This window comes from Podarcis vaucheri, assembly GCF_965113315.1.
Source record: "Podarcis vaucheri genome assembly, chromosome: 10".
Lineage (NCBI taxonomy): Eukaryota > Metazoa > Chordata > Lepidosauria > Squamata > Lacertidae > Podarcis > Podarcis vaucheri.
The window spans coordinates 39,531,038-39,555,204 of record NC_138748.1 but is presented as its reverse complement, the minus strand read 5'-3'; the positions used below and the strand labels follow the sequence as shown (position 1 = coordinate 39,555,204).

The 24,167-nt window shown below is 42.5% G+C and overlaps 1 long non-coding RNA gene across 2 annotated transcripts in view; it reads right to left on the bottom strand.

The window, feature by feature from the left end:
* Positions 1–14,126: 14,126 nt before the first annotated feature.
* Positions 14,127–24,167, bottom strand: part of LOC309542190 — a 28,498-nt gene continuing 18,457 nt past the window's right edge. The window contains exon 4 of one of the 2 annotated variants that reach the window (XR_014224137.1): positions 14,127–14,237. This is a non-coding gene — a long non-coding RNA (uncharacterized lncRNA). The remainder of the gene's footprint in view (positions 14,238–24,167) is intronic. The other variant, XR_014224138.1, reaches the window with a different exon arrangement.

The following is a 24,167-nucleotide window of genomic DNA, read 5'->3' as shown; positions in this document are numbered from 1 at the left end:
GAAGCATGGGACCCTTTTTCTAGAACTTGGTCTTATTAAAAACTGAGAAGATCGTTGGCCCTTTGACAGAACTACAGATTCCCTTAATACTAAAGGATAACATCTTATCTCTCAGGCAGGATTTTCAGCTCTACATCTCACTTCTCCTAAGTCTCCACCATATCTATGCAGAGTTTTTCTTGCTGTTGCTCAGATCTGATAATCCATTTGTGTAGACTACTGTTGACTTAACACTTAAAGGGGTTCAGAGGAAACATAAAAAACACCACAGCGTTCTGGAATATTCTTCGTGCATGCTATCTCTATTTCAAATTAAATGCCTGCTTCACTCCCACTCTCTACAATGATAAAATTGCTTGATTCATAAACTTCATGTTGACATTTTATTATATCATAAAAAAGGATTGAGTGCTGTTCAAGGTTATATCCTTACATCTGTCTGACCTATAACTTATCTGGAATTATCTTATTTCACTTTACAGACCAAAAGTGTTTCTTTCAGAAAACTGAAGAGACGGTGCTTTTCCAGAATAATTTGCCAAGTTATACAGAAAGGAAGACTATTTTCTGTCAGTCTGGCAGAATACTAAATGGTTTACTGAAGACCATTTCAGTTGTCAAATTCCTAAAAAAAAACACGCCAGAATTTGAATAATAGTATAGCAACCTCTTCCACTTTAGATTGACCTGATAAAATCCCCCCTTTCCTTTATTGTAGTTAAAGGTCACTTCAACATACCTTTAAATTATTACAGAGATTCCTGAGTTTATTTCATCACCCCAAACTGGGAACTCTAGAGCAAGAATGTGATTGTCTGGTCAGGTAGCCATGGTGCAGCTATATTGGCAACAGAGTAGTGTCCCCCACCTCCAGGATCCAGGCAATTCAGAGATGGGTTCAGAAGCTTACCACTCTTTGTTAAATTCTTCCTCCTAGAGGCCTGGCATACAGATCAGTATGGATTTGTGGGCACAGCATCACCCATCAGGTGAAGAACCACACGCTGTCATGTGGGTGGTGTCTACACCATCTGAGTGAGAGGGTGGAATGGAAATTGAGACATGATGTGGGATGAATTCATGTTATCAGTCATGTCATGTATCACACCCAAGAGCCTTCTGATTATATCATCATACAACTTGGTGAAAATGATCTAGGCAGGCAAAAGGGAATCATCCTTAGCCTTACATGTTGATTGGACACTCTGAAAGCTGAATTCCCACAGATGGTGGTCATCAGGCTGGAACTCCTCAGGGGTTGGGGCTGGGGAGGGCATAAACCCTGGCATGGTCAATGAAGCCCAGAGAAGGTCAACAAAATGATTCATTGGAAGCTGCTAGTTCTCAGAGAACTAACCGGTGAGACAACATCTATCAGTATAATTCAGAAGAGATGAATTGGGCAATGTGCATCTCTCTGGGGCAGGCAATGAGGCCTGGTTGGTGGACATTCACAGTGGTCTGGGTGGATGGTTACAGGAGCTTTAGATGTGGCAGTGAGTTGGGGCATTCCCCTCAACTCTTGTGGTGGGAGAGGCACTGGGCTGGATCCTTAGGAGGCAGGGAAGATAGGAGAAGGGATAGCCTGCCCCATCCCATCAGGGGATCACCATTAGGTGGTGCTTTCTGCCCATAATCCCAGTCAGGGGGTGACGGGTCATAGCACCTGTTACCATTGACCTGACAGGGTCCATGGGGAGCAGTTTGTACAATAAGGGGACTCCAAATTTTGGGCAACTCTCATCCATCAACTAGCAGCATATCAAGCAGCAGGCAGGCTGGTTGATCATTTGATATGTGCCCAATGCCCATGCCAAACTTATTCTTCTGTAAACAACAAAGTTGTGGCCTAATTTTAATCCAACACTGGGTGTCTTGGTCTTTACCACCTGCTCCTCCACCCCATGGCTTTACTGTGCCTGAAGCCACAAGGAGACCAGCTTCTCAAAAAGAGCTTTTCAGGGCCAAAAAATATGCAATAGTTCTAGATTGTGTGTGGACTACATAGAAAAAAGCAAGTACTGAGTCTCTACTGATTCTAGAATAAAATATTGTGCATACACAACCCTAGTGTCCAATAAATATGTATCATTTCCCTAACACATACATCTTAACATGTAAAAAATCATAATAAAAATTGCAGTTGAATTTATTGTTATATGGAGATCATAGCTGTAATAAGAGCCCTGTCACACTAAGCTTATATTTCACAAAGAGTTCTTCTTCCACCACAGATTTTGAGGCTGTTGCAGCTGTCCAGATCAGAGTTGCTATCCAGATTCCCTGAAAGCAAACTGAGGAAACAGTGCATCAATATTTGCCTCTGACACCATGCCCTGCACATGGTATTGCTTCAGGGCACTGCAGGGGCAGGGAGATGGCACTGTCACACACACAAAAGATGGTGAAGAATATTCAGAGAAAATTCTACAAAGTGCCCTTCCTTTTCTTGGGTGAGAACTAGAAAAAATATCAGAGATTTCTTCTATTCGGTTTAAGCCAATGAAGCCCAGAACTTTGACAGTACATTTGCACACAGCTTTATTTAGCACTATTCTATCATGATACATTCAGTCAACATAATGGAGAGCTAATACCTTGATCCTAAACATGTTTATTCAGAAGTCCACTGAGCTCAAGTATGCAGAAGTCTTTTGCTCTTGTTTTGGAGACAACTTTAGTCATTTGTAAAAGTTCATTAAAAATCAGCTCATAAATGTGTTGTATGTGGAGAAATAAATGAGAAATTGAAGAAGGGACATAATTTTCATGCTTGTTATACTAACTCAACTTCTATGAAGGTTTTGCCAGTGATGATGACCAACTAGATTATTATCCCTGGGCAAAACACAATATATAGTAATGTATTCTTAAATGCTGAACACCAGCTAGCACCTTCTGAAGATAAAGACAGATGTGTTGCCATGAAAGCAGAAACTCATTATGATTAACAACCTTTCAGCGTCTCCAATCAAAGAGGGAGCCTAATAAGGGGGGGGGTGGAGGAAATATGAAGCTTCTACAAAGTAGAAAGATCATTTGGTGCCAGTCCTATTTATATACTTTTAAAGCTACTTAATGTGAAGCAAGAGAAAATAAAAGAGAAGAATGTAGCTAAATCTGGAGCAAATAGCAATTCTGGCACTGAGAATTAGGGGTGTCTAAACTCCCATGCTACTGATATATCACTCTCTCACTGCTTCCCAAATAAAATATAGATTTTGTTTCAACATAGTCTTGTAAATTAATTTGCTTTGCTCAGCTGCATTGAACATGTTCACAGGTTAATGGGTAGAGGATCATTCCAACAAAGGGCTACAGATTGAGATATTCTGAAGGAAATAACAATATTTATAAACCATAATGCTCTCCAGCAAACAAAACAACCACTCTCAAGCTTGTCCTGAACACATCAACCACCCAGATACCAATTTAAACTCTAAATTACAGGGCATGTTACCCTTATGGTATTCAGCGGACCTGAGATTTTCTTTGTAATTGTGCTAATGGTTGCTGTAGGAATCAAACTGAAGCCTGTTTTTATTAGTTTTCCTGACTTTACTGTAAGAGGACAAGTATGCAAGATTTCTGCTCAGAATTTGGACAGATTTGAAAACAGAATTAGTTGTATGTCTTGAGAGGAGCTGGGAAAGTCAAAAGACATGGACAGCCAACGAAGCACAATGTTGAAAGATTCTGGACAAATAAAAGAAAGTGCTTCTTCACTCAGCACATAGTCACCTAGATGTCTTTAAAAGAGGATTAGACAAATTCATAGAGAAGACTGCCAATGGCTACTAACTTGGATGGCTCTGCTCTGCTTCCAAATATAGTGGTACCTAGGGTTACAGACGCTTCAGGTTACAGACTCTGCTAATCCAGAAATAGTACCTCGGGTTAAGAACTTTGCTTCAGGAAGAGAACAGAAATTGGGCTCCAGCGGTGTGGCAGCAGCAGGAGGCCCCACTAGCTAAAGTGGTACCTCAGGTTAAGAACAGTTTCAGGTTAAGAATGGACCTCCAGAACGAATGAAGTTCTTAACCCGAGGTACCACTGTACCAGTTGCTGGAGGCTACATGCTAGAGGGTGATGTTGTTTGTATCCTAGAGTTTGCGCTGCACTCCTACCTGGTTCCTTTGGTTACTGGCTCCTGCTTCCTCTTGACTGCCTGTTTCATCTCGCACTTCGATCATTTCTGCAAGCTTGCTTCCCTCCCTTGGGGTTGCTCACCCAACCCTTTGCTATTGGGAGAGCTTCCAAAACAATTACATTCTCTGAGAGGAAATTAAAACACTGCCTTAGTCTTAAAAGAGAACTTTTGGCTTCCCAGTGCGGCAAACAGCAGCTGGCATATTTGATGTCTCCAGTGTTAATACTAGCCAGTTGGTTTCAAAATGGTTGCTTTCTTACTGAAGCTAGAGGGCAAAACGGTTTCTCAAAGAAACTTTGTGATAAGGGGGGGTGGACTCGAGATGATAGGTGGGTTGGATTTTTTTGTAGAGTATATTCACTTCAGTGTAAATGCAGAGACCAAATAAGCTTCCTTTAATTTCCATAATGAAATTGTTTTTGTAAAGTTAAAAATACTGTAATGAGGCCCAAACGGTGTGCTTTCAGAGGCTCCCAAGGTGAAGCAAATGAGATTTTAGCTTCTCTAATTGGGCATACTGCAAGCTGGGCCTGATGCTGTCCTCAGCACAGGATGTCTGTTATCCCTAACAAAAAGAGGTCTACAGCTGTCAGCATAATACTATACGGCTTTTCAGGAGCCAAGCCATCAGGCACAGGACTGCAGCTCTGACTGGGACCACCCAAAGGGAAAGATCAAGTAGAGAGTAGCTCCGCTCTTCCTTGATTAAGAAGTTATTCGTAAGGTAATTTGTTTACAGCTATCAAAGAGAGGCTTTCAAAGCAACTGTTGAGAATTCCCAGAATTCTCTGAAAGTATTTTTATTTGATTAAGTAATGAATATGGATGTTTTATTCTCCCCTCTCCTGTGAATTAAATCTCATTACCTGTCAACACAGGTTTTTGGAGCCTTACTATTCCTGGAGAAAACTCAAGCTAGAAAGCATTGTGCGGTTGTGTGCATTGCTGAAGTCTGCTATCTGTCATGTACAAGTCCATAAGCCTGAAAGACCATGGAATTTTTTTATATAACAATACCAACTAAAACTTTTCACATCTGAGATGTGTGCATGAAGCCATACTATCTGAAAATGAAGTAATCTAAAGATTTGAGTTCAAAGCAATCTTGGGAATTGTATGCTACTACTATGCAGAACACAAATGGAAAAACAGAATTCAATAAAATGAGTGAAAAATTGGAGCAGTATGGGTGTTACTCTCTCCTGACAAGTAGCTACTTCTGATGACTATATATAACAATGTGTGAATCAACACATAAAGGAGGCAATTGTCTTCCCCAGCCCTTTGAACTAGAAATTCCCAGAGTTTGTCAAGGCCAGATTCTACAGTTTCAAGTTTGCTAATGAATACCCTTCCAAGTCTTCACATTTGGGTCGGCCTTTTTATATTATATATATTGTGTGGTGTGGGTGTGAGTGTGTGGGTGTAGTTTCATATTGTATCATACAATAAACGTTACCAAATAAACAATATATCGTCTTAAATGTACTGTTACCGTAAATACGGCATTCAGAAAGCATCAAAGGAAGGATACAGCATTTCAAATGGAGAAATTATCATCCACAGCCTCTCCAAAAACCAGACTGGATGCCTTTAGTTATCATGTTTATAAAAGGCAAAAGTGGAAACCAGACTGTGACAAATGCATCAAGTTTGGTGTTTTTACCTTTCCATTAAAGCCAGATGCCAAATGCAGCTGCACCAGTTGTTATTGGAGAAGTCAGGAGACCTTTCCCAATGTCCTGCTACAGTCATTCTGGTGGGCACAAGGAAAAATATAAAGAGATCCTTATGAGAGCTGGACCATAAAGAAGGCTGATCGCCGAAGAATTGATGTTTTTGAATTATGGTGCTGGAGGAGACTCTTGAGAGTCCCATGGACTGCAAGAAGATCAAATGTATCCATTCTGAAGGAAATCAGCCCTGAGTGCTCACTGGAAGGACAGATCCTGAAGCTGAGGCCCCAATACTTTGGCCACCTCATGAGAAGAGAAGACTCCCTGGAAAAGACCCTGATGCTGGGAAAGATGGAGGGCACAAGGAGAAGGGGACGACAGAGGACAAGATGGTTGGACAGTGTTCTCGAAGCTACAAACATGAGTCTGACCAAACTGTGGGAGGCAGTGGAAGACAGGAGTGCCTGGCGTGTTCTGGTCCATGGGGTCACGAAGAGTCGGACACGACTAAACGACTAAACAACAACAACATGAAGTTGTTTATAGTAAAAACAGAGAGAAGAACTAAGGAAGAAGACTTGGGAACTGGTTGGCGTGTAATCTAGGGATGTGGTTGCAGATAGAATCCCAAAAGTGAGTACATTGGGACAAAGTCACTGCATGGAGAGGTAGACGCCTCAGTCAGTGCAGTCCCTCTAGCAGTTGGGTGGCAATGGGAAGTTAATGAAGCTCCATTCTAGTGAAGCAGCCCAGACATCTGCAGCAATGTGAAGATGATCTAAGTTATAGCAGGATAACACACAATCCATTTGTACCACTAGATAACATCTTTATAACTTTCTGAGGTTGCTGGCTGTTAACTAGGCAAATACAAAGGCACAAGTTTTGGCTATGTTTTGGCTTCTAATTTGTTAGTGGAAATGCATTACTGTATTGCCTTATGAACAACAGTATTCTGTTGTATTCTAACTGGTGTTAGGTTGCTGTGGCTTCATTTACAACTTTAATTTTAAAACAACTCCATCAAAAATGCATTGGAGAAATTATGAGCCTTTAATGAAGGCTAAAAACAGTAACCAGCTAAGGGTTTGGGGTTTTTTTGCAATTGTGGGAATTAACAGTGGAAATCTTGAAATGCTTTATTAATTTTAAAGGACTTGCTTCAGCAGAAATTCTCTGAGACTCACACTTTATATAATTACTTAATTGCTACCTTCTACTAAAATTATTCATGATATTGCTAGTGAAATGTTTCAACAGTATGGCATAACATATAAATTTAAAATGTGTGCTATGCACACCTACTGACTATCATGGGAGCGGGTATTAAGCAATATATCTGCATTACGGTTCCTTCTACAATATGTCAAAACACTGACAAAATGTGGAGTGTGAAGCTGAGGGCAAATGTAAGCACACTAAACCTAATTTGTTGCTGGCACTAGTCATGGAATTGACTATAATTGGCAAGTGGTTACTGATTTTGAGAAATAATTGCGCTGCCATTATCTAGAGAACACTGCGAAAAACAGACATACCTCAATAAAATACTTATATGAATTTCTTCTAACATTTCTATTTACTTCATATTGCCATTTGCCCCTTTTTTCAATTTCACTTCATTTTCAATCAATCATTCTTTATATGATTGAAACTAATGAATGTAAACAATTAAATTTTTTATTTTTTCAGAGGTGGTTTGGATAAACATATCTCAACTTGATAAGCCAAGATATGAACAAGTCTTTCCACGCTGTAGCATGAGTGAACAAACCAGCAAGTATTTAATTACTGTAAAACTATGGTTACTAGCTTTCAAAGAGCTCACAAGATTAAACCGGCTTCACACCATGGCTTAATATCCCTGCATGTTCTGAGGCTGGCAACCAGAGTTCCCACTTCAGCCAAAATGGGAAACTATGGTTATTTTCTGGTTTGCTTGCTTGTACCATGAAGGGAGAGTTGACGGTGCTGCACGCCTGGGCAAAAGGTTGCTTCATATTTCCACTTATTGAACTATGATCATCTAAACACTACGATTTACAGTCCCCAATCCAGGTTAACCCACCAACAAAAGCTCACATGACTGGTAATGATATACATCCGCATTTGCATCTCAAAGCCAACAGCCAGTTCAATGATGCACTGATGAGCAGAGCATAACAGGTATGAAATGCACATCCACATTAGCTAAATGTTTTCTGCATGTAGGGCTCCTTTTCTATAATCAGTCAGCCCAAGGTTTATTACGGTCAACCAACAACACTCTGTCTTGGGGAAATTGCCTTACGTTCAACATCATGTGGCATCTGGTCATGTGATGCCAGATGCAGGAAGATCCAACAAGAAAAGGTAGTGGGGGTGGCATAAAGAGAGAAAGGGGGAGTTCCCAACCACTTTGGACCTTGGACCCCACCCACAACTGGCTTTAGTCTCAACACACTGCCAGAAAGTGGCCCCCAACAGATCACGTAAGAAGAGCCCTGCTGGACCAGGTCAAAGGCCCATTTAATTCAGCATTCTGTTCTCACAGTGACCAGTCAGATGCCCATGGGAATCCCACAAGCAGGTTATGGCTTCAATAGCATTCTCCTCACTTGCAATTGTTAGCAACTGGCATTCATAGGCACACTGCTTCTGACTGTGGATGTACAACATATCCATGATGGCAAGTCACCAATAGCCTTATCTCTAATGCTCAAACATATCTCAGATTACCTAAAATGGAATGCAGCCCTCAACACCCAAAACTCTGTTCTACTTCCATTTGTGTGGCATCAACGTTTGTGGACTACAGCCTACTTCATCAGATGCATGGAACATTAAGCCTCTCCTCCTGCAAATGAGGGGAGGGGTTGTGGGTGGGAGCCAAGCCCAGCCTCAAGCAGGGGGCGTTAGCCCCCTACCACCCACTCACCTGGCTGGCGCACCACGCCCACGGGCAAGCGCCCAACCAGGTGCCTTGGAAGGGGCGTGGACTGCAGCTTAACTCGCTGCTGCGCCAGCCACGCGGCCCTCACTTTCTGCCGTCCTGTTGCGAGTCACCCACCCTCCACTCCCTTAGAGCTCAGGGTTTCAGTTTTTCTTTTGGCCTTGCTATGGACCTTAGGTTGGTCACCCTGGTTGTCCGGGGGGCCTGGTAGGAATTTTTCCATTTGGCATTACGCTTTGTGGTTTTTTCGCCTACCTCGTAGCAATCGTCACAACTTTCGTGGTATTGGTGGGTAGGTTAGGCATTGGAATAATGTGTTTGTTATGTGTGGAAGGGCTAGGTGTGGCCATCGCCTACGCCTTCAATTTTGGGTATTCCGTTAAAGGAATCCGGCAGTCGTGTATTCTGTTCGATGCCTGTGTGGCAGGAGGCCATGGCACAACCCTCGGTGACATAAGGTGAGAGCTTATAGTTGGATTAGCATCAACAGGCTCCACCTACTGGTGAATAAACCCCCCTTTTAGACTCACCCCTCTCCGAGTGGGTGGAGTCAACTGACGTGATCCAATGCCTAAGCCAATACCTTTTCACTTGCTGTAATCAATAAAGTTGTGGCCTTCTCTTGCCCATTAACCTTATATCACGTGTCCATGTGTTTTCATTCTACTACGCGGCGATCGGGTCCTCGAACCACAACCTTGAGTTAGCAGGTGTTTGTAAGATACAAACACTTGTTAACTCAGGATAACACTCAATGCAGCTGATGAAGTGAACTGTAGCCCGCAAAAGATTACTCCATAATAAATTAATTGAGCTTTGAGGTGCCTCATGAGTCTGTGGTGTTTTTGCATCAACCAACTAACACAATCTCCCTTCTGGGAATTCTCTGTAGTGTATCTTTCCCTCCTTTATTCTACTTTTCTCTTCAAAAGTTAATTTTAAATAGACTTTATAAATGACATTTCACTGAATTATTTTTATGTAAAGTGCTTCAGGCACCAGTTAAGAGCTATATAAATAAAAATGATTAAGCAATTAATATTAACAAAAAGAAGTTACAACTGCCACACTGCTGTGGGCGGTGAATAATGTCACACTGACGGAAGATTTGTTGTGATATTAGTCAATTAAAGCTATAAATGATCTTGTTTTTACTATTGCCACACCCACTTCCACTAAACAATCATAAATTGCATTTTGGATTATTTGGGATAAGACGAGTGTTACTATTGTTTAAGTTCAAGGGCCAGCATTTCTTCTGTAGCTTCTGAAATGATTGAATTGACTTTTCTTGATCATTCAACTTATTTAGTTTCTCTTAAGTTCCAGTAAAAGAGTTTACTCCTGAAGCCTTTCTCACGAATGAGTATACCACAAGGCTGTGGAGGTTCAGGATCAGAGTTTTCCTTCTCCTAGATGAATAATCTTCCCAGGTTGATGAGCCCCATATGCCCCTCACTTTCTTCTACAGAACGTGCAGAAACCAACTTCTTGACTGTGGGACCCACTATTGGTCTTGTCTCATCAATCCACCAGACCCTGTCTTCACATCCATGGGAAGTCCCTAACTCACTGAGGGTTTGAGACCCATCTGCTACCTCACCTGGTTTAGCCAGCCAGTCGAAGCCATTCTCGGATTGTGTCCACCGTCACATGGTCTACCAGGTTCAGTTGCTTTGTGAAGACAATTCTAACGGGGGAAATGGAAAGTGGGAAATGAGTAACGTTCTTCCTCCACTCCACATTGCCCTCACCATGAGCAGTTTGAGCAAAGAAAAGCTACTCATGGTGAGGGCAATCTGGAGCAAACGGGTCACTTGGGCTACAGTTAAAGGCGTTTGCATACAATGTGCCATGCATGTACTAAAAGCGCACATTAGGGACACAGAAACATGTTCTACTTTTTATCGTGGGTTAAGAGCAGCAGATTTGACAGTAGGACCATCTGCCATTACTTCTCTTTTGTATCATGATGCCAGCCCAGTCAAAAGCAATTAAATGTGTTTTGCCATTAAAATATGGAGATAATTATGATGAATTACAGTTTTAAAATGGCCTTCAAAATTATGCATATGCTAGGTATATTCCTCACAGCTACTGAGGTAAAAAAGAATTTTTTAAAAAAATCCTACCCTTGTGAAATATTCCATCTATTTTATTAATGATGTTAGCTCTGTAATGAGATACCTACAAGGAAGTTTCAGAGATGAAGAAGCTGACAGTCATTAGCAATCTATTTATAACTCAGAAAGTTTCTTTGCGAAGGAGATAACAGAGCCACAGCATTCTTCTTGCTTGCTGTTGGACAAACTATACATTGTCCAAAGCTCTGTGTTGTTATTTTTCATCATGTCACAAAATCAATACAGTGTAAAAATACCACAAAGAAACGGCAAAAGGAGGGAAATTATATCTGTTTTCAATTAGGTAGTCCTATGTGTCTTCAAATATTATTCATAATTTTAATTGAAGTTCTTTGAACTCTGTCAAAATTGTACAAAGCCTTCAGGCAATCCCTTCCACATCAGGTCGTGAAGAAGCCCTGAACATCTGCTGAGGATCCCTGTTTGCTATGCAGTACAGTGGTACCTCGGGTTAAGTACTTAATTCGTTCCATAGGTCCGTACTTAACCTGAAACTGTCCTTAACCTAAAGCACCACTTTAGCTAATGGGGCCTCCTGCTGCTGCCGCGCTGCCAGAGCACGATTTCTGTTCTTATCCTGAAGCAAAGTTCTTAACCTGAAGCACTATTTCTGGGTTAGTGGAGTGTGTAACCTGAAGCGTATGTAACCTGAAGCGTATGTAACCCGAGGTACCACTGTACTCTGCAGCATGTTCTAAGCCCTCATTTGGCTCACTGCTGTGGCTCACTGCCCCACCCCATTTCCAGACACATTGGCTTCGACCATTTGTATGGAATGCAAAACCTTGCTCGATGCCATCACATCAGCATCTCATATATTTCATGTTGAGCCTCAATTACAGATGAGAGAGAAATTCAATTCAGCTGGCATTTAAAGGTGAACCTACATAATTCACACTTTCCGAAATAAAATGCAAAACAAAACACAGCTGCCCTTCAAAATTCACACTTCTTTGTATCTTGCAATGTAGTTCTGCATATGTTGGTGAAAGCGACATACATTATATACAGGGAAGATTGCTTTGCAAAGAAATGTGCATATAAGCCAAAATTGTATACAAATATATGAGGAGAAATGAGCACTTTAAAATGCAAAATGTGGAGAGCGGAAGACTGGAAAAAGAAGAAACAGAGAGAAACCAAAACTGGCAGATCCACACATCCCTAGTCTCCATGTAACCCCACAATCAAAGTGGGGACCAAAGTAAACAATACACCAAATCCATAGGAGCATTGGGAGCTGCCTTTTACAGGTCAGACCACGGGTCTATCTAGCTCAGAATTCCTTATACTAACTGGTAGCACCTTTCCCAGGATTTCAGACAGGGGACAGGATGTCAGGATTGAACCTGGGACCTTCTGTGTGCAAAGCAGATGCTCTACAGCCGAGGTACAACCCTTCCCAGGGCCAGCCCAAGACATTTTGGCATCTGAGGCAAACCACAAAATGGCATCTCCCTCCTCCCCAGCCATGCAAGAAGGGGTGAACAGGATCTACATCAGTAACAAGTTAGGAATAAGGATCTACATTGGGGGCTCAGGCCAGCAGAGCTTCCTATCCATCAATAGGTCATTGTAGAGGCGGCATGAGGGGGAAGGGCTGCCAAGGAGGTGGCAGATCCAACCTGCAAGGAGCTCACCACAGCTGTCACTGCCACGATGGCAGCTGCCATGGGCAATGCATTCCTTGGAGGCCAGATCTGCTGCCCCAGGATCCTGCCAACTGAGGATGTGCTAGCCCTGACTCTTCCCCTTGCTTATTAAAGTAACGCTTTTTAGTTTGGGGGAGTTACCGGATACAGGATGCACAGAGGGGGAAGATTTCACTCTGCCCTCTCTGTGCCACAGTTCTGGCGAAAACTCCCTCCCCTTGGAGCCGCTATTCGTCTTCCCATAAGGAAGCTGCATTTGTGGCCATGGCAGCCTCCTTTCCCAAAGAAACAGCAGCTTCCAGGGGTGGAGAGCTCACAGGGACTGCAATTTTCATTGGGACCACAACACAAATACCGAAGAATACTATTTGGAATATCAAAAAATGTGAAAAGGTGGGGGGTGTCTGTGTGTGTGTGTGTGTGTGTGTGTGTGTCTGTGTAGAAGTGCATGACTCGGTTCTTTAAAAAAGTGCAATGCCAATCCAGCTGCCACAAAAGATTACTTAGTAAAAGACACACAATCTTTGTAGATTTCACTGCTTTATTTAAAAAATACAGTGACACTGAGGTGTCATTTGTTTGTGTGTGATTTTAAAACATTGATATAATATATTCCATCTCCCTCCACTGTTTTTGGCTTTGTCGTCCTAGTTAACAGCTGCCAATGCACTGCCATACTTTTTACCCCCTGGCAGATCAGGCAAATTGCTCCCAACAGGACAGCTGCCAATCAACATAATGGCAAAAGGTGTTAGGTGGGCAACAAGGATCAGTCTTCTGCACACAGAACAGTGAAAAATCTTTTCAAAACACTCACGTTCAACAGACCAAGGCCTGGGGCTATTTTTTTGGGTGGGGGAGCCCTCATGTTAGCATTTACCAATGTAAATTTAGTATCTCTTCAACTTCCATAATTAATTTTTCAAAATAATGTGAATGTTTTAATAAGCAGGCTATTGCTATATAATTTTTTGATTAGGCATTCATCTGAAAAGCTCCTTAATCAAATACTATTGAAGAAAATCAGTGTTCAGATTATCTGTTCATTTGCAAGGTTAATTTTTTCATGCTATTCTGAGAACTGCTTTTTATTATTTGGCATGGTACATGGTATCTGTGCTTGCCCTGTATATTAATTCATTCCATCAACAATTTCAAAGGAGTCACTCAGGATTTCAGGATTAAAAATCTCATATCACAGAGAATTGTAGCTTGATGAGAAAAGTCTTTCAGGCCATAAATATTTCTGAAAAATACTGTTTCACCAATGAAATATTAATCAGGATGCTTCTGTTATATGAGTCATAGGGAAGAAAGAGTTTGCACCTCTTGTCGTATAATTAACTGACTCACAACCTTTGACTAATGAAAACACTGCATGGCACTCAAAAGCTTCAGTTTTATTTAACAGGATTGGTACTATATATATGAAACCACCATCACTCTGATTTATTTTTCCATAATCAGATCTGGAAAGCAAGTCATTATATTTTAAAAGTTGCCTAGAACAAAGTTATCCCAAACAGATGAAATAATTAAATTTTTAAAAATTAATAAAAAGAATTTACCTTATCTTAGATAGAGCTTTGAATCCATCTATGGAGAAAAGCAGAGATTTCACATAGACATCTTGTGAGCTTGTCTGCCCCATGAGGATGAGAAGAAGAGAAGTATTTCTTCTCCCTAGTTTGCAAAGGAAAAAAGAGCAGATACTCAGGGAGACTTAAATATACAATGAGTTTAGGTTTCAGCCAGTCTACCATCGTCATCTTGCAAATATCATTCATAACCTAACAAGTTTGTGAAGAAGTTTCACTGAGGCAGTGAGAACTCAGACACTATAGAACAGCCTTCAGCGATGGTGCCCTCCTGAGGTTTTGGATTACTGGCTGAGACTGAAGGGAGTTGTAGTCCAAAACCTCTGGAAGGCAAGAGGATGGTGAATGAATTTGATTCAATTCTCATATTAAGGCAAACCAATCTGATCTCAAACAGTCCAAAACAACACACAATTCAAAATGTGCCTCTCATTCAAAATTTGCACTTCTCCGAATTTTGTAATGCAGTTCTCTATTCAAAAAATGTATACAAAAATGCATATATGAGGATAAAGTGTGAATAAAAATGCATATATTAATGAAAATAATATACAAATGTTTATACATATTGTGGAAAATTTAATAGGGGAATGATATCATATTGTGGGAAATTGCTTTGCAAAAATTGCATATCAGGAAAAATGGGATAGAAAATGTATTCGGAGAAATTCACACTGAAATGCTGAGGCAGGACTTCTTCTTTAAAAAAAATAAAAACTGAAGATTTAATTGTTAACTGTTAATTATTAAAGATAACACCCCTTTGATCCTTTGCCAAGTCATCATTTTTCTTAGTCACTGTATTATGAATTGATCCAAGATGCATGTCACCTCAGCCCACCCACTGCAGGCTGGTCTTGCTTCTCAATAAACAAGCAGCCCTCGTGACCAATGGGGAAGGAGTTATTAGCATGCAAGAGCCAATCAGAACACAAGCAAGCTACTCTATGCCCACATTTTCTGTATGTGAGAGGCGAAAGTTTCAGTCTGAGACCCAGTTTGAGTTAGATTCATTCATTTATTGATTTATTGATATTTGACTTCTTACCCACCCTTCACCATAATGTCCCAGGGTACATTGCAGCGATTTAAAAACACAAAATAATTTTAAGACCAATCACAAACCAGAAGAGTTGAGGCTGCAATTTCAAACCCCTCCCCCTTTGTGCTGGGCCATGAGAGAGGGGGTGGACTGGACACCAGTGTCTCTCCACCCAGTTCTGTCACTGCCCTCTATCTGCAAGACGATGCCACCATCCCACACCCAGAACACTTTGAGCAGGTCACACAGGGAACTGCATGCTGGTGGCACTGGCTCAAGCCCAGTGTGGACACAATTGCTACACTAGCTCGAGACCGGCGTAGCTATTGGCTGCCCGCCATCTTCTGCTAGTATTGGTGGCAGAGCTGCTCCATTCAACTCAACCACTGCCTGCTTGGGCTTTGGACTGCAGCCTAATTCTGTAGAGCAGCCACCAGTCCAGCAGACTCCAGTGAGATGTATGCACAATGGCAGGTGCTAAAAGAAATGCAGAAAAGGAAGTGTGTATATAAGCAGCAGCAGCCTGAATCCCGGCACCTTTTGGTGTGGATAAAAGATTTATCCACATAAAACCATTTATCCAAATAACAGAGCCTGACTTAACAATAATACCCCCAAATTGTTGCTGTTTAACTGCCATTTAACAGCCACACTCTAGGGCAGTGTTTCCCAACCTTTTTTGGGCAAAGGCACACTTGTTTCATGAAAAAAATCTCGAGGCACACCACCATTACAGCCCCGTGACGTCAGCGCGCAGCGTCACGCCGGGAGGGACATGAATTGCTAGCAAATTACATAATCACCTCCTTGAGGGCTGGCTCATCTTCTCCGAAGGCAGAACCCCATTAATTAACAGCACAGACTCACACCATAGCCAAGACGAGGGGGGGAAACCTCAGTCATGCACAGTCATGCACATGTGGGGGCTAAATGAAGACGAAGACCGGGCAGAGAGCAGGGTTCAAATCACCCCACCTGGCCAGGACAATCCCTGGGTGCTCCCTTGGGCCACTCACCTGACCCACCTCGCAGAGCTGTTGTTGCGAGGATAACACGGGGAGAACCACGCGCGCCCCTGGGAGCTCCTTGGAGGAGAAAGCGGGCGATGAATGCAATGCACGAAATATATGAGAGGCGACCAGGTTTTGCAGGTGAGGGGCCCCCGCCAGCCTCCGCTTCCAACACCCGGCGCAACGACGCTGAAGTTTTCCCCCGGGCTCGGCTCGGGGAGCAGCGCTGCTCCCCCCCCGGCTCCCCTTCGCCCTACCGGCTCTCTCTGCCGCCCACTGGGGACCCCCCTCACCTGCCAAGTCCGGAGCGCCGGTGGAAGTTGCATGCATGCATGCAGGGTGCCGTGTTGCCATTGCATTGCACTGCACTCCATGCAACGCCTGCACGCATGCATTGCCTTGCACGCCCGCCAAGGGGTCTCCCCGCGGCCCGATGCGTCCCCTCCGGCGCGGATGCAGCATTGCAAAAATAACCCCCCCCCGACGCAGCCCTACCTGGGGGGCAGCCTCCGCCGCTCCGCCTCCGCGGGGATCCCCGGGCTCCATCCTGCCGCCCGATCTCCGCGGGGGCGCAGGCAGACTGCGCGGGGTCTGCGCGGAAGAGCCCCTGCCCGCCCGGCCGCCGCCGCTGCACTCATTCCATGGCCGGGAGAAGAGCGCTTCAAACAAAACGCCCGGCCCGCCAGGCCACGCTGGGAAACGTAGTTTGCGCACCCCGCGCGGGCGCGGAGCCCAAGGGCGAGGGGACTACGGATCCCAGCAGCCCCCGCACCGGGGACGGAGGGGGAGAGGCCGGGTGCAGGGATGGAGGGACGGGTGGGCGAGCGAGTGAGTGAGTGGCAGCCGCCAAGCCTTGGCCGAGAGCCAGGAAGGGCCTCCCCGGAGGAGGAGGAGGGGGAGGGAGGCGCAGAGCGGGAGGGAGGGAACCCCAGGGGTCATCTAGTGACGGCACCCCAATCGAAAATTTGACTTTAAAAAAAAAATATCTTTCAACTTTTTTAATTTTTCCCGTGGCACACCAGGCAACATCTCGCGGCACACTAGTGTGCCGCGGAACAGTGGTTGGGAAACACTGCTCTAGGGATGCGTCCAATCAATACCCACGCTATTGCATTGCAAATCCCTTTTATCCCTGATAAAAGCACCATCACTTAATCTTTACGTGATTCTTGTGCATATGCACTGCCTCCTCCTGCAGTTGGGAGGCAAATTGATGGTGGGGAAAAACATTTGCATCATTGCATCTGTTCAAACGTACTCCCATCAGTTTAATGGAACTCTAGTACATCAGCTCAAGGAGAGAACATTGAAATAGGAGTAAGAGTAGCCATGTTCTGGGGTTATAAACCCGCCACACCTAGCTTCGGCTTCAATCTCTATTTAAATTCAGCTTGCTTTTGTTTTGTTTTTGAAGAGGTGGTTCTGAAAATAATGGCGGAAGTGTGGGGGTAATGGCCAGAAAGAAAGCCAGCCCATGGCACAAATCAAACTGTGTTTAGGACTAGTTTATAAGCAAAATGTAGCACCATGTTAGCTACCCCTACTCTGATTTATTGTTAATCACAAACATTCCTAGGCAATGCCCCATCTATATTGACAGATGCTTAGAAATCCAGCAGTTATTTGTTGGATTTGAGGCCAAGACAATTTAAAATAAATTGACCCTTCCATCACAATTAGAGGGCATGCCAATCACAATGAATCTCATTCGCATTGAGTTGCAGCCTCAAATATTTGGGCGCCGCAATGTAAGCCCTATGGGCATTTGAAAGGTCTTACGACTTGTGGGATCAGGAAACCTAGAGCGCGGAAGCATGAATTTGAAATTGTGGGAAAGGTTTTGTTACTCAAACATTTATGTTTCATCAAAGTAAATAGGGCAGGATCTAGGTTGAGGAGACCCTAGGAAAGCTCCCTCTGGTGGGACCCCTCTGCCATTGGGGGGCCCCAGTGGACTTAACTGGCAGTGAACAGCAGTACAGTGGTACCTCGGGTTACATACGCTTCAGGTTACAGACTCCACTAACCCAGAAATATTACCTCGGGTTAAGAACTTTGCTTCAGGATGAGAACAGAAATCGGGCTCCGGCGGCACAGGAGGAGGAGGAGGCCCCATTAGCTAAAGTGGTGCTTCAGGTTAAGAACAGTTTCAGGTTAAGAACGGACCTCCGGAACGAATTAAGTTCTTAACACGAGGTACCACTGTACTCCAGACTACCCTAAACTTCTTAGCTCAGGCACCATTTTAACTTACCCCAATGGCCTCCCTATTGTGTTGTTCTGAAGCACTGAGGATAATTAAAATGGAAAATAATTCTACCTGCCTGTTGCTAATCAGTACACCAGAAAGAGTTTGATTGGTGTGAGGGGGGGGGCAGAAGGTTGATGTACGTGACTGAGCTTTCTGGAGAGCTGTAACCCCCATAACCTCCCAAGGATACCCAGTACTTATGTTGGGACAGAACACTAAGTGTCAGTAAAATATTCTGAGAAGCTAATGGTATTAATGTTCATTAAGTAAAATAAGCAGGGCTGGCTTTAAATAGAGATAGTGACATCTGTCCTTTGAGCACCAAATATACACTCTTTCCGTTGAGTTCCAGTTGAAAAAAAGCCCTGTTCTTAACACTCTAGTAAGCAGATTTTTCAAATTCTTCTGGACTACGTTTCAGATATCATTGCATGGGGGGGGGGGTAAATAAAATTGTCACATAATGCGTTTTAGAAATCCTGAATTATTCATCTGTTGTTCATAAATTTCTGATATTTTGTGGAAACATATCACCCCACATACACCAATAGGCTAATAGCCCCTTTGCACAGAAGGGCTTCTCCCCTTAATTTTCCAATCCCCCATCCCTGTTCTGAACTGGAGGTAGTTTTTTTTTATAAAAAAAACTAAGAGGATTTCTTTAAAGCCAAGTTTGTATTTTTTGTTGTTTATTTCCTCCTTTCTTCTCACAGGATCATAAACAGCAGCATGAAATAAATATGGGAGACTGCAAAACAGCTTTACTTTTTGAATGTGGATTTTAAAGACCAAACATTTATGTTAAGAAATAAAAACACCCCCATAGTGCTTAGGACTGCAGAACATTTGTAACACACTTAAATTGTTTTCCTTTGCTAAAATGTTTTTCAAAATACATTGAAAAGCACTTTTCTGCAATGCATATAAAACAGAGGTGGGAGAACTAAACCTTAAAATCAAAAAAAGTTTCATCATTTGTAGCAGAATATGGAACCACAACAGCATCCTAATAAGTTGCCAGAAACAGACTTTGCATTTAATGTAATTTTTTTAATGCATGTTTAATTTATGCAACAAAGTGTGTTTTCCCCTGATACATCCCAGGAGGAACCTGCAGACTGCACTCTGACTGGAGGAATCATAAATAAGATCACCTACCAAAGTGCTCTGCAATGCATCCTGAAAGAAAAAATTGCAGGAGTCACCCCAAGAGCACCTGATAGGTAAATTTGCAAGAACAGGGAGGCAGATACGACTCTCACCAAATGATGGAGCAGGGGTTTTCAGGCCAGGATCATCAGCCTTGGGTTTTTGTGGGGAGGTCAAGGGGAGAGATGCTTTTGTAATATTTTTCTCAAGGTGCAGGACTCCAAAGGATGCCTTTGTATGGGCGTTCCTATAGTTGTTGTATGATAATGTCACTGCAAATCCAGGAAATGTGTTGTAATTTTCTCAGCGCACAAGGAAAAGTAAACGCAACATACAATTTCCAAGTAGCCTTTCTCTCTAAACTGACAGAAGCATTCCTGATTCACCTTGTGTTAAATAGGAAAATAAGCACCTAGTCCCCTTCAGAGTACACTATAAGCTTTTTTTGTTTTTAATTATAATAATTTCTTGCTCTTAACCTCGATGGGAGCTAATTATCTTGCATAAGCTCATATCAAATTTTCAGATACTTTAATTCTGAAAGGTGCATGAGTCAGAGAGAAAGGAAAAGTCAGGAGGATAAAGAATGCTAATAAGCATGTTCAAACAGCCAAAGGAAAACACAGATATTATATTGATATTTAAGTTTACAAAGGAAGCACATGATCTCTTATGATTTACAGGAATCAAAAGTAGCCTGGAAAGGCTGGCTTCCCCAGACCCATCAATCTTCATTCTCCCTTCAACCCTCAAAGCTACACCAGCTCTCTAACCTTCGCTCCCATCTGAAAAAAGAAAGATTGCATAGGGCTTGCTTATTCCTTACTCTTGTGCCAAGAAAACAGCAGTGCATCAGCACATGACACCATTGGGCTCACTGCTATTATCTGTCATGCCCTGCTTAACTATTTCCCCCTGGCCTGGACCTCCAAGCAACACCAAGCCAGAGGCACACTTAGGCATTGGTGAAACCTGTTTTGCTGCCTGAGGCAAAACAGAAAGGTGCCACACCCACTGCCACCCTATCACCAAAGCCTTGCTTACCGGGGTCATGTGGTAGTTTCCAGAGCTCCATGAGATCTTGCCAGAAGCAACTCTGGCGGTGGTGACAGGGGTGGGCAAGGTGCCCATAGGGGTGCTGCCTGAGGTAGGCTGCTTCACTTCTCCTCATGGACAGCTTGTCTCTGCTGCCTAGGGCTGATAAGAGTTGGAGCCAACAACCTCCGGAAGGCCACAGGTTTCCCACTCCTGTATTCGACAGGCTTTAGAAATTATTTTTGATGGTGAGTTAGTTATTCCATAACAAGATGGCCCCATTATAGCCTGCACCACGATTGAATCCCTGTGCTGTGTTTTGGTCTTTCCAGTATGCAGCAATTTCTGCTCTGTGGGGAGATGATAAACTAGTTCCTGGTATGATACTTCTGCTTAGTCTTCTGGGAAAGCATTCAGTAATGCTCCTCTAGGATCCATATGAGTTAATTGTTCTGTGATGTTCAGCCTCAACATTTGCCTTCCAATAACATTAATAACTGGACATGAATATCACATGTGGATACAAGCCCCATATTGTCTCCAACAACTGTTGGATCACAGGTTTTTGAAACTTGACAGGGTTAAAGGTGCTAGCTAGTTAATACCTTCAGCTCTTGGCAATAATGGATTTCATAGGTCTACACGGAAACATTCACCCCACTGGGGTTTATTAAAAAAAATATTGTTCAACTGCTGCCAGATTCCCAAATGGATTTTATTCCTTTAGAAGTGCCGCAGGTGCCAGTTTTTAAGTGCCAATTTTTGTAACATGTTGGGAGGTTGAAACAAGTAACTTCTCAAAACTAGTTAACAAGTGTGCTACTGTCTGAAAGAAAATCTTATTGCTAACCATGTTGGGTTACTTTCTGAAAAGCAAACTCCTAGGTTTTCTGTGACCAATTCACCTCTCTCTTGCCAGTCATTCATAGACATAAACATAGAATTGTAGAGTTGAAAAGGGACCATGAGGATCATCTAGTCCAACTCCCTGCAGTGGCAATTGAACCCACAAACCTGAGATTAAGAGTCACATTCTCTTTCAGCTGAGCTATCCATCAGTGTTAATATGAACTTTCCATAACGTGGCACCCACCTACTACATTAGCCACAGCCAAAGGCATGAAGTTAGGGGAATCCGGTCTATATTTGCTGAGGAACCTCTTTCCTTTCATGTAGGCTATATCACTGAACATCCCAAATGTTGTGCATGCTGAAAGGAACCTAATATTTTATTGCTCACAAGAGAGCAGAACTCTATAGATTGCTTCCTACCCAGATAATAAATTCTCAGATATGCCAAATTTATGAAAGCAAGCCTTACCAGAGTCAACTGCAAAATGAATTACCAAGTGCCCTGCTCAACTTATTTCCTATTCTTAATTAAGATAAAGCAAGTCCTCTCTGAATTAATCTTTAAATAGCTTAATATCAGACATTAGGGTAGATCACGTTATTAAAAATTATATGATCTGGGTCAATAGCAGCAATCATTACAAGGGTTATAGAACTCACTTCAGTGGCAGTGTGTAGCCTGTTTTCTCTTCCCCTTTCTGCCTTTGATAGAAAAGGAGGATAATGATCCTGCGGAAAGAACTGTTAGCGCAAAATATCAATGGCAGACTCACAAATTTCAAAAGCACCCTATGCGATGCTAAAATTTGCTGACTCCCCCTTGCTTCTCATGCTCAGTCTTACTCAGTGTTTGTGTTCTAAGTGCATGCCCAATACTCCTTTCCCAATCCACAATCCTCTAATAATTGTACATTAACTCCTCTCTTTTTCTTCCAGCACCTTTTATTCCATGGTGGGGGGGGGGGAGTTAGGAGGGCCACATGACAGTGGGCTGTCCGTTACCTGTTTTCCCATGACAGTCCAATAACAGATGATGGGGACACCTCTCATTTCCCTTTATGTGTTTTTATGTGCTTCCTGGCTGGGTGCTACTTGCTGTAGGCAACTGCAGAGCAAATCTGGACATAATTTAAGCACGTTTGTTTTTAAAATGCTTAGACTGGTGGCCATGTCTCTTTAAAGCTTTTCCTGGTGCCATTTTCCTGTCCAATACCCGCCCCCCAACAAGCTGCTGTTTGTGTTATGTATGTGTGTACAGTGCTTTTTTTCTTTAAAAAAAATGTTTAGGGATATTCTTGTTTTCCTATTCATATTGAAAAACTGCCCCTCAATGAGGCCAAACAAAGATTCACAAAATGTTTAGGTGTATGCGTAGCCCTGCATCCCCTCCCCCAGAAAAAAGCACCATGTATGTATGGTGTGTATGTAAACACATACACAAGTGTTTTTGTGCAATGTCGCCAGCAGATAAAGATATTATGGCACCATTCTTCACATGAGCTGTACCTGAAGATAATATGCTCATTCTAATGGAATGTGTTACCTTGTACCATCCATATAAACACTGCAAAGAACTGAACAATGGAAGATAGGAATTAATTCTCCCAGCGCACCTGGTCTGAAACAACAATGTATATGAAGGACTACACACGTGTAATGGATTTTATACTTATAAGATGTAACAGAGGTGCTGTCTGTAAGGAGGAAGATGTAGTCAGCTGCAAGAATGATGTAACAAAGATTGACGGAAGACAACTGAACACTAAATAAGAAATGATACTGCTTGGGGAGGAAACGATCAACATATGTTTGCAACAGGAGCAGGAAACCTGATTGTAAAAAACTGTATAAAATTAAAGTAATTTGGTTGGATTTGTAATAATTTGGAAAATTAATAAAAATATTGGGAGGAAAGATAATATGCTCACTCTGAGGCACGTTCCTGGTTTGAATTTTGCTTTCAGTGACCTCCTTGTGCAGAATGTGAAGCAGCCAATGCAGTCCTCTCCACACTCCCCTTTCTCCAAGTTAAGACACAAGGTTGAGACAACAAAGAAAATAAGACTACAATCCTGTACACATTCACCTGGGCAGAGGGTACATCGAAAGTAATGAGACTTAATTCTGAGTAAATAGGTGTACATCTGCATTGCCAAAGACTTTTATTCTGTATCTAGCAATCAGTTCCAAATGAAGCAGGAAAGAAAGCAGAATCCACTTGCACTTCTCTTTACATGCAGAGATCTTTCCTCTTCATTAAAATGCATAGGAGGCCAAGATGCTAAAGTGATACTCCTGTATAATGGATTGAAAATGCTAGTTTGGGACATTTCTTTAAAAAAAAAACTTATGACTAGTTATCCTAAGAAATATAGAGAAGAATTATATCAGCTTCTCATTTAAATATACCTCTTTTTTTAAATAAGTGAACATTTCAGGCTTCTTACATGACACATGGAAATGATGCAAAGTTCATAAAAAGAAATTGTGTGTTGTTGTTTTTTAATTTCTATCTTGCAAAGGCCACAGTGGTTGGAAAACGTAAACACTGGATACCATACTTTTATCCTACTTATTAACCAAATAAACGAAAATGGCACCAAAATTCATAATTGCCTGGGCATCCACAATACTCATCATAGCTTGTCCAGCTTGTAACATTGGCTGCGCTATGAA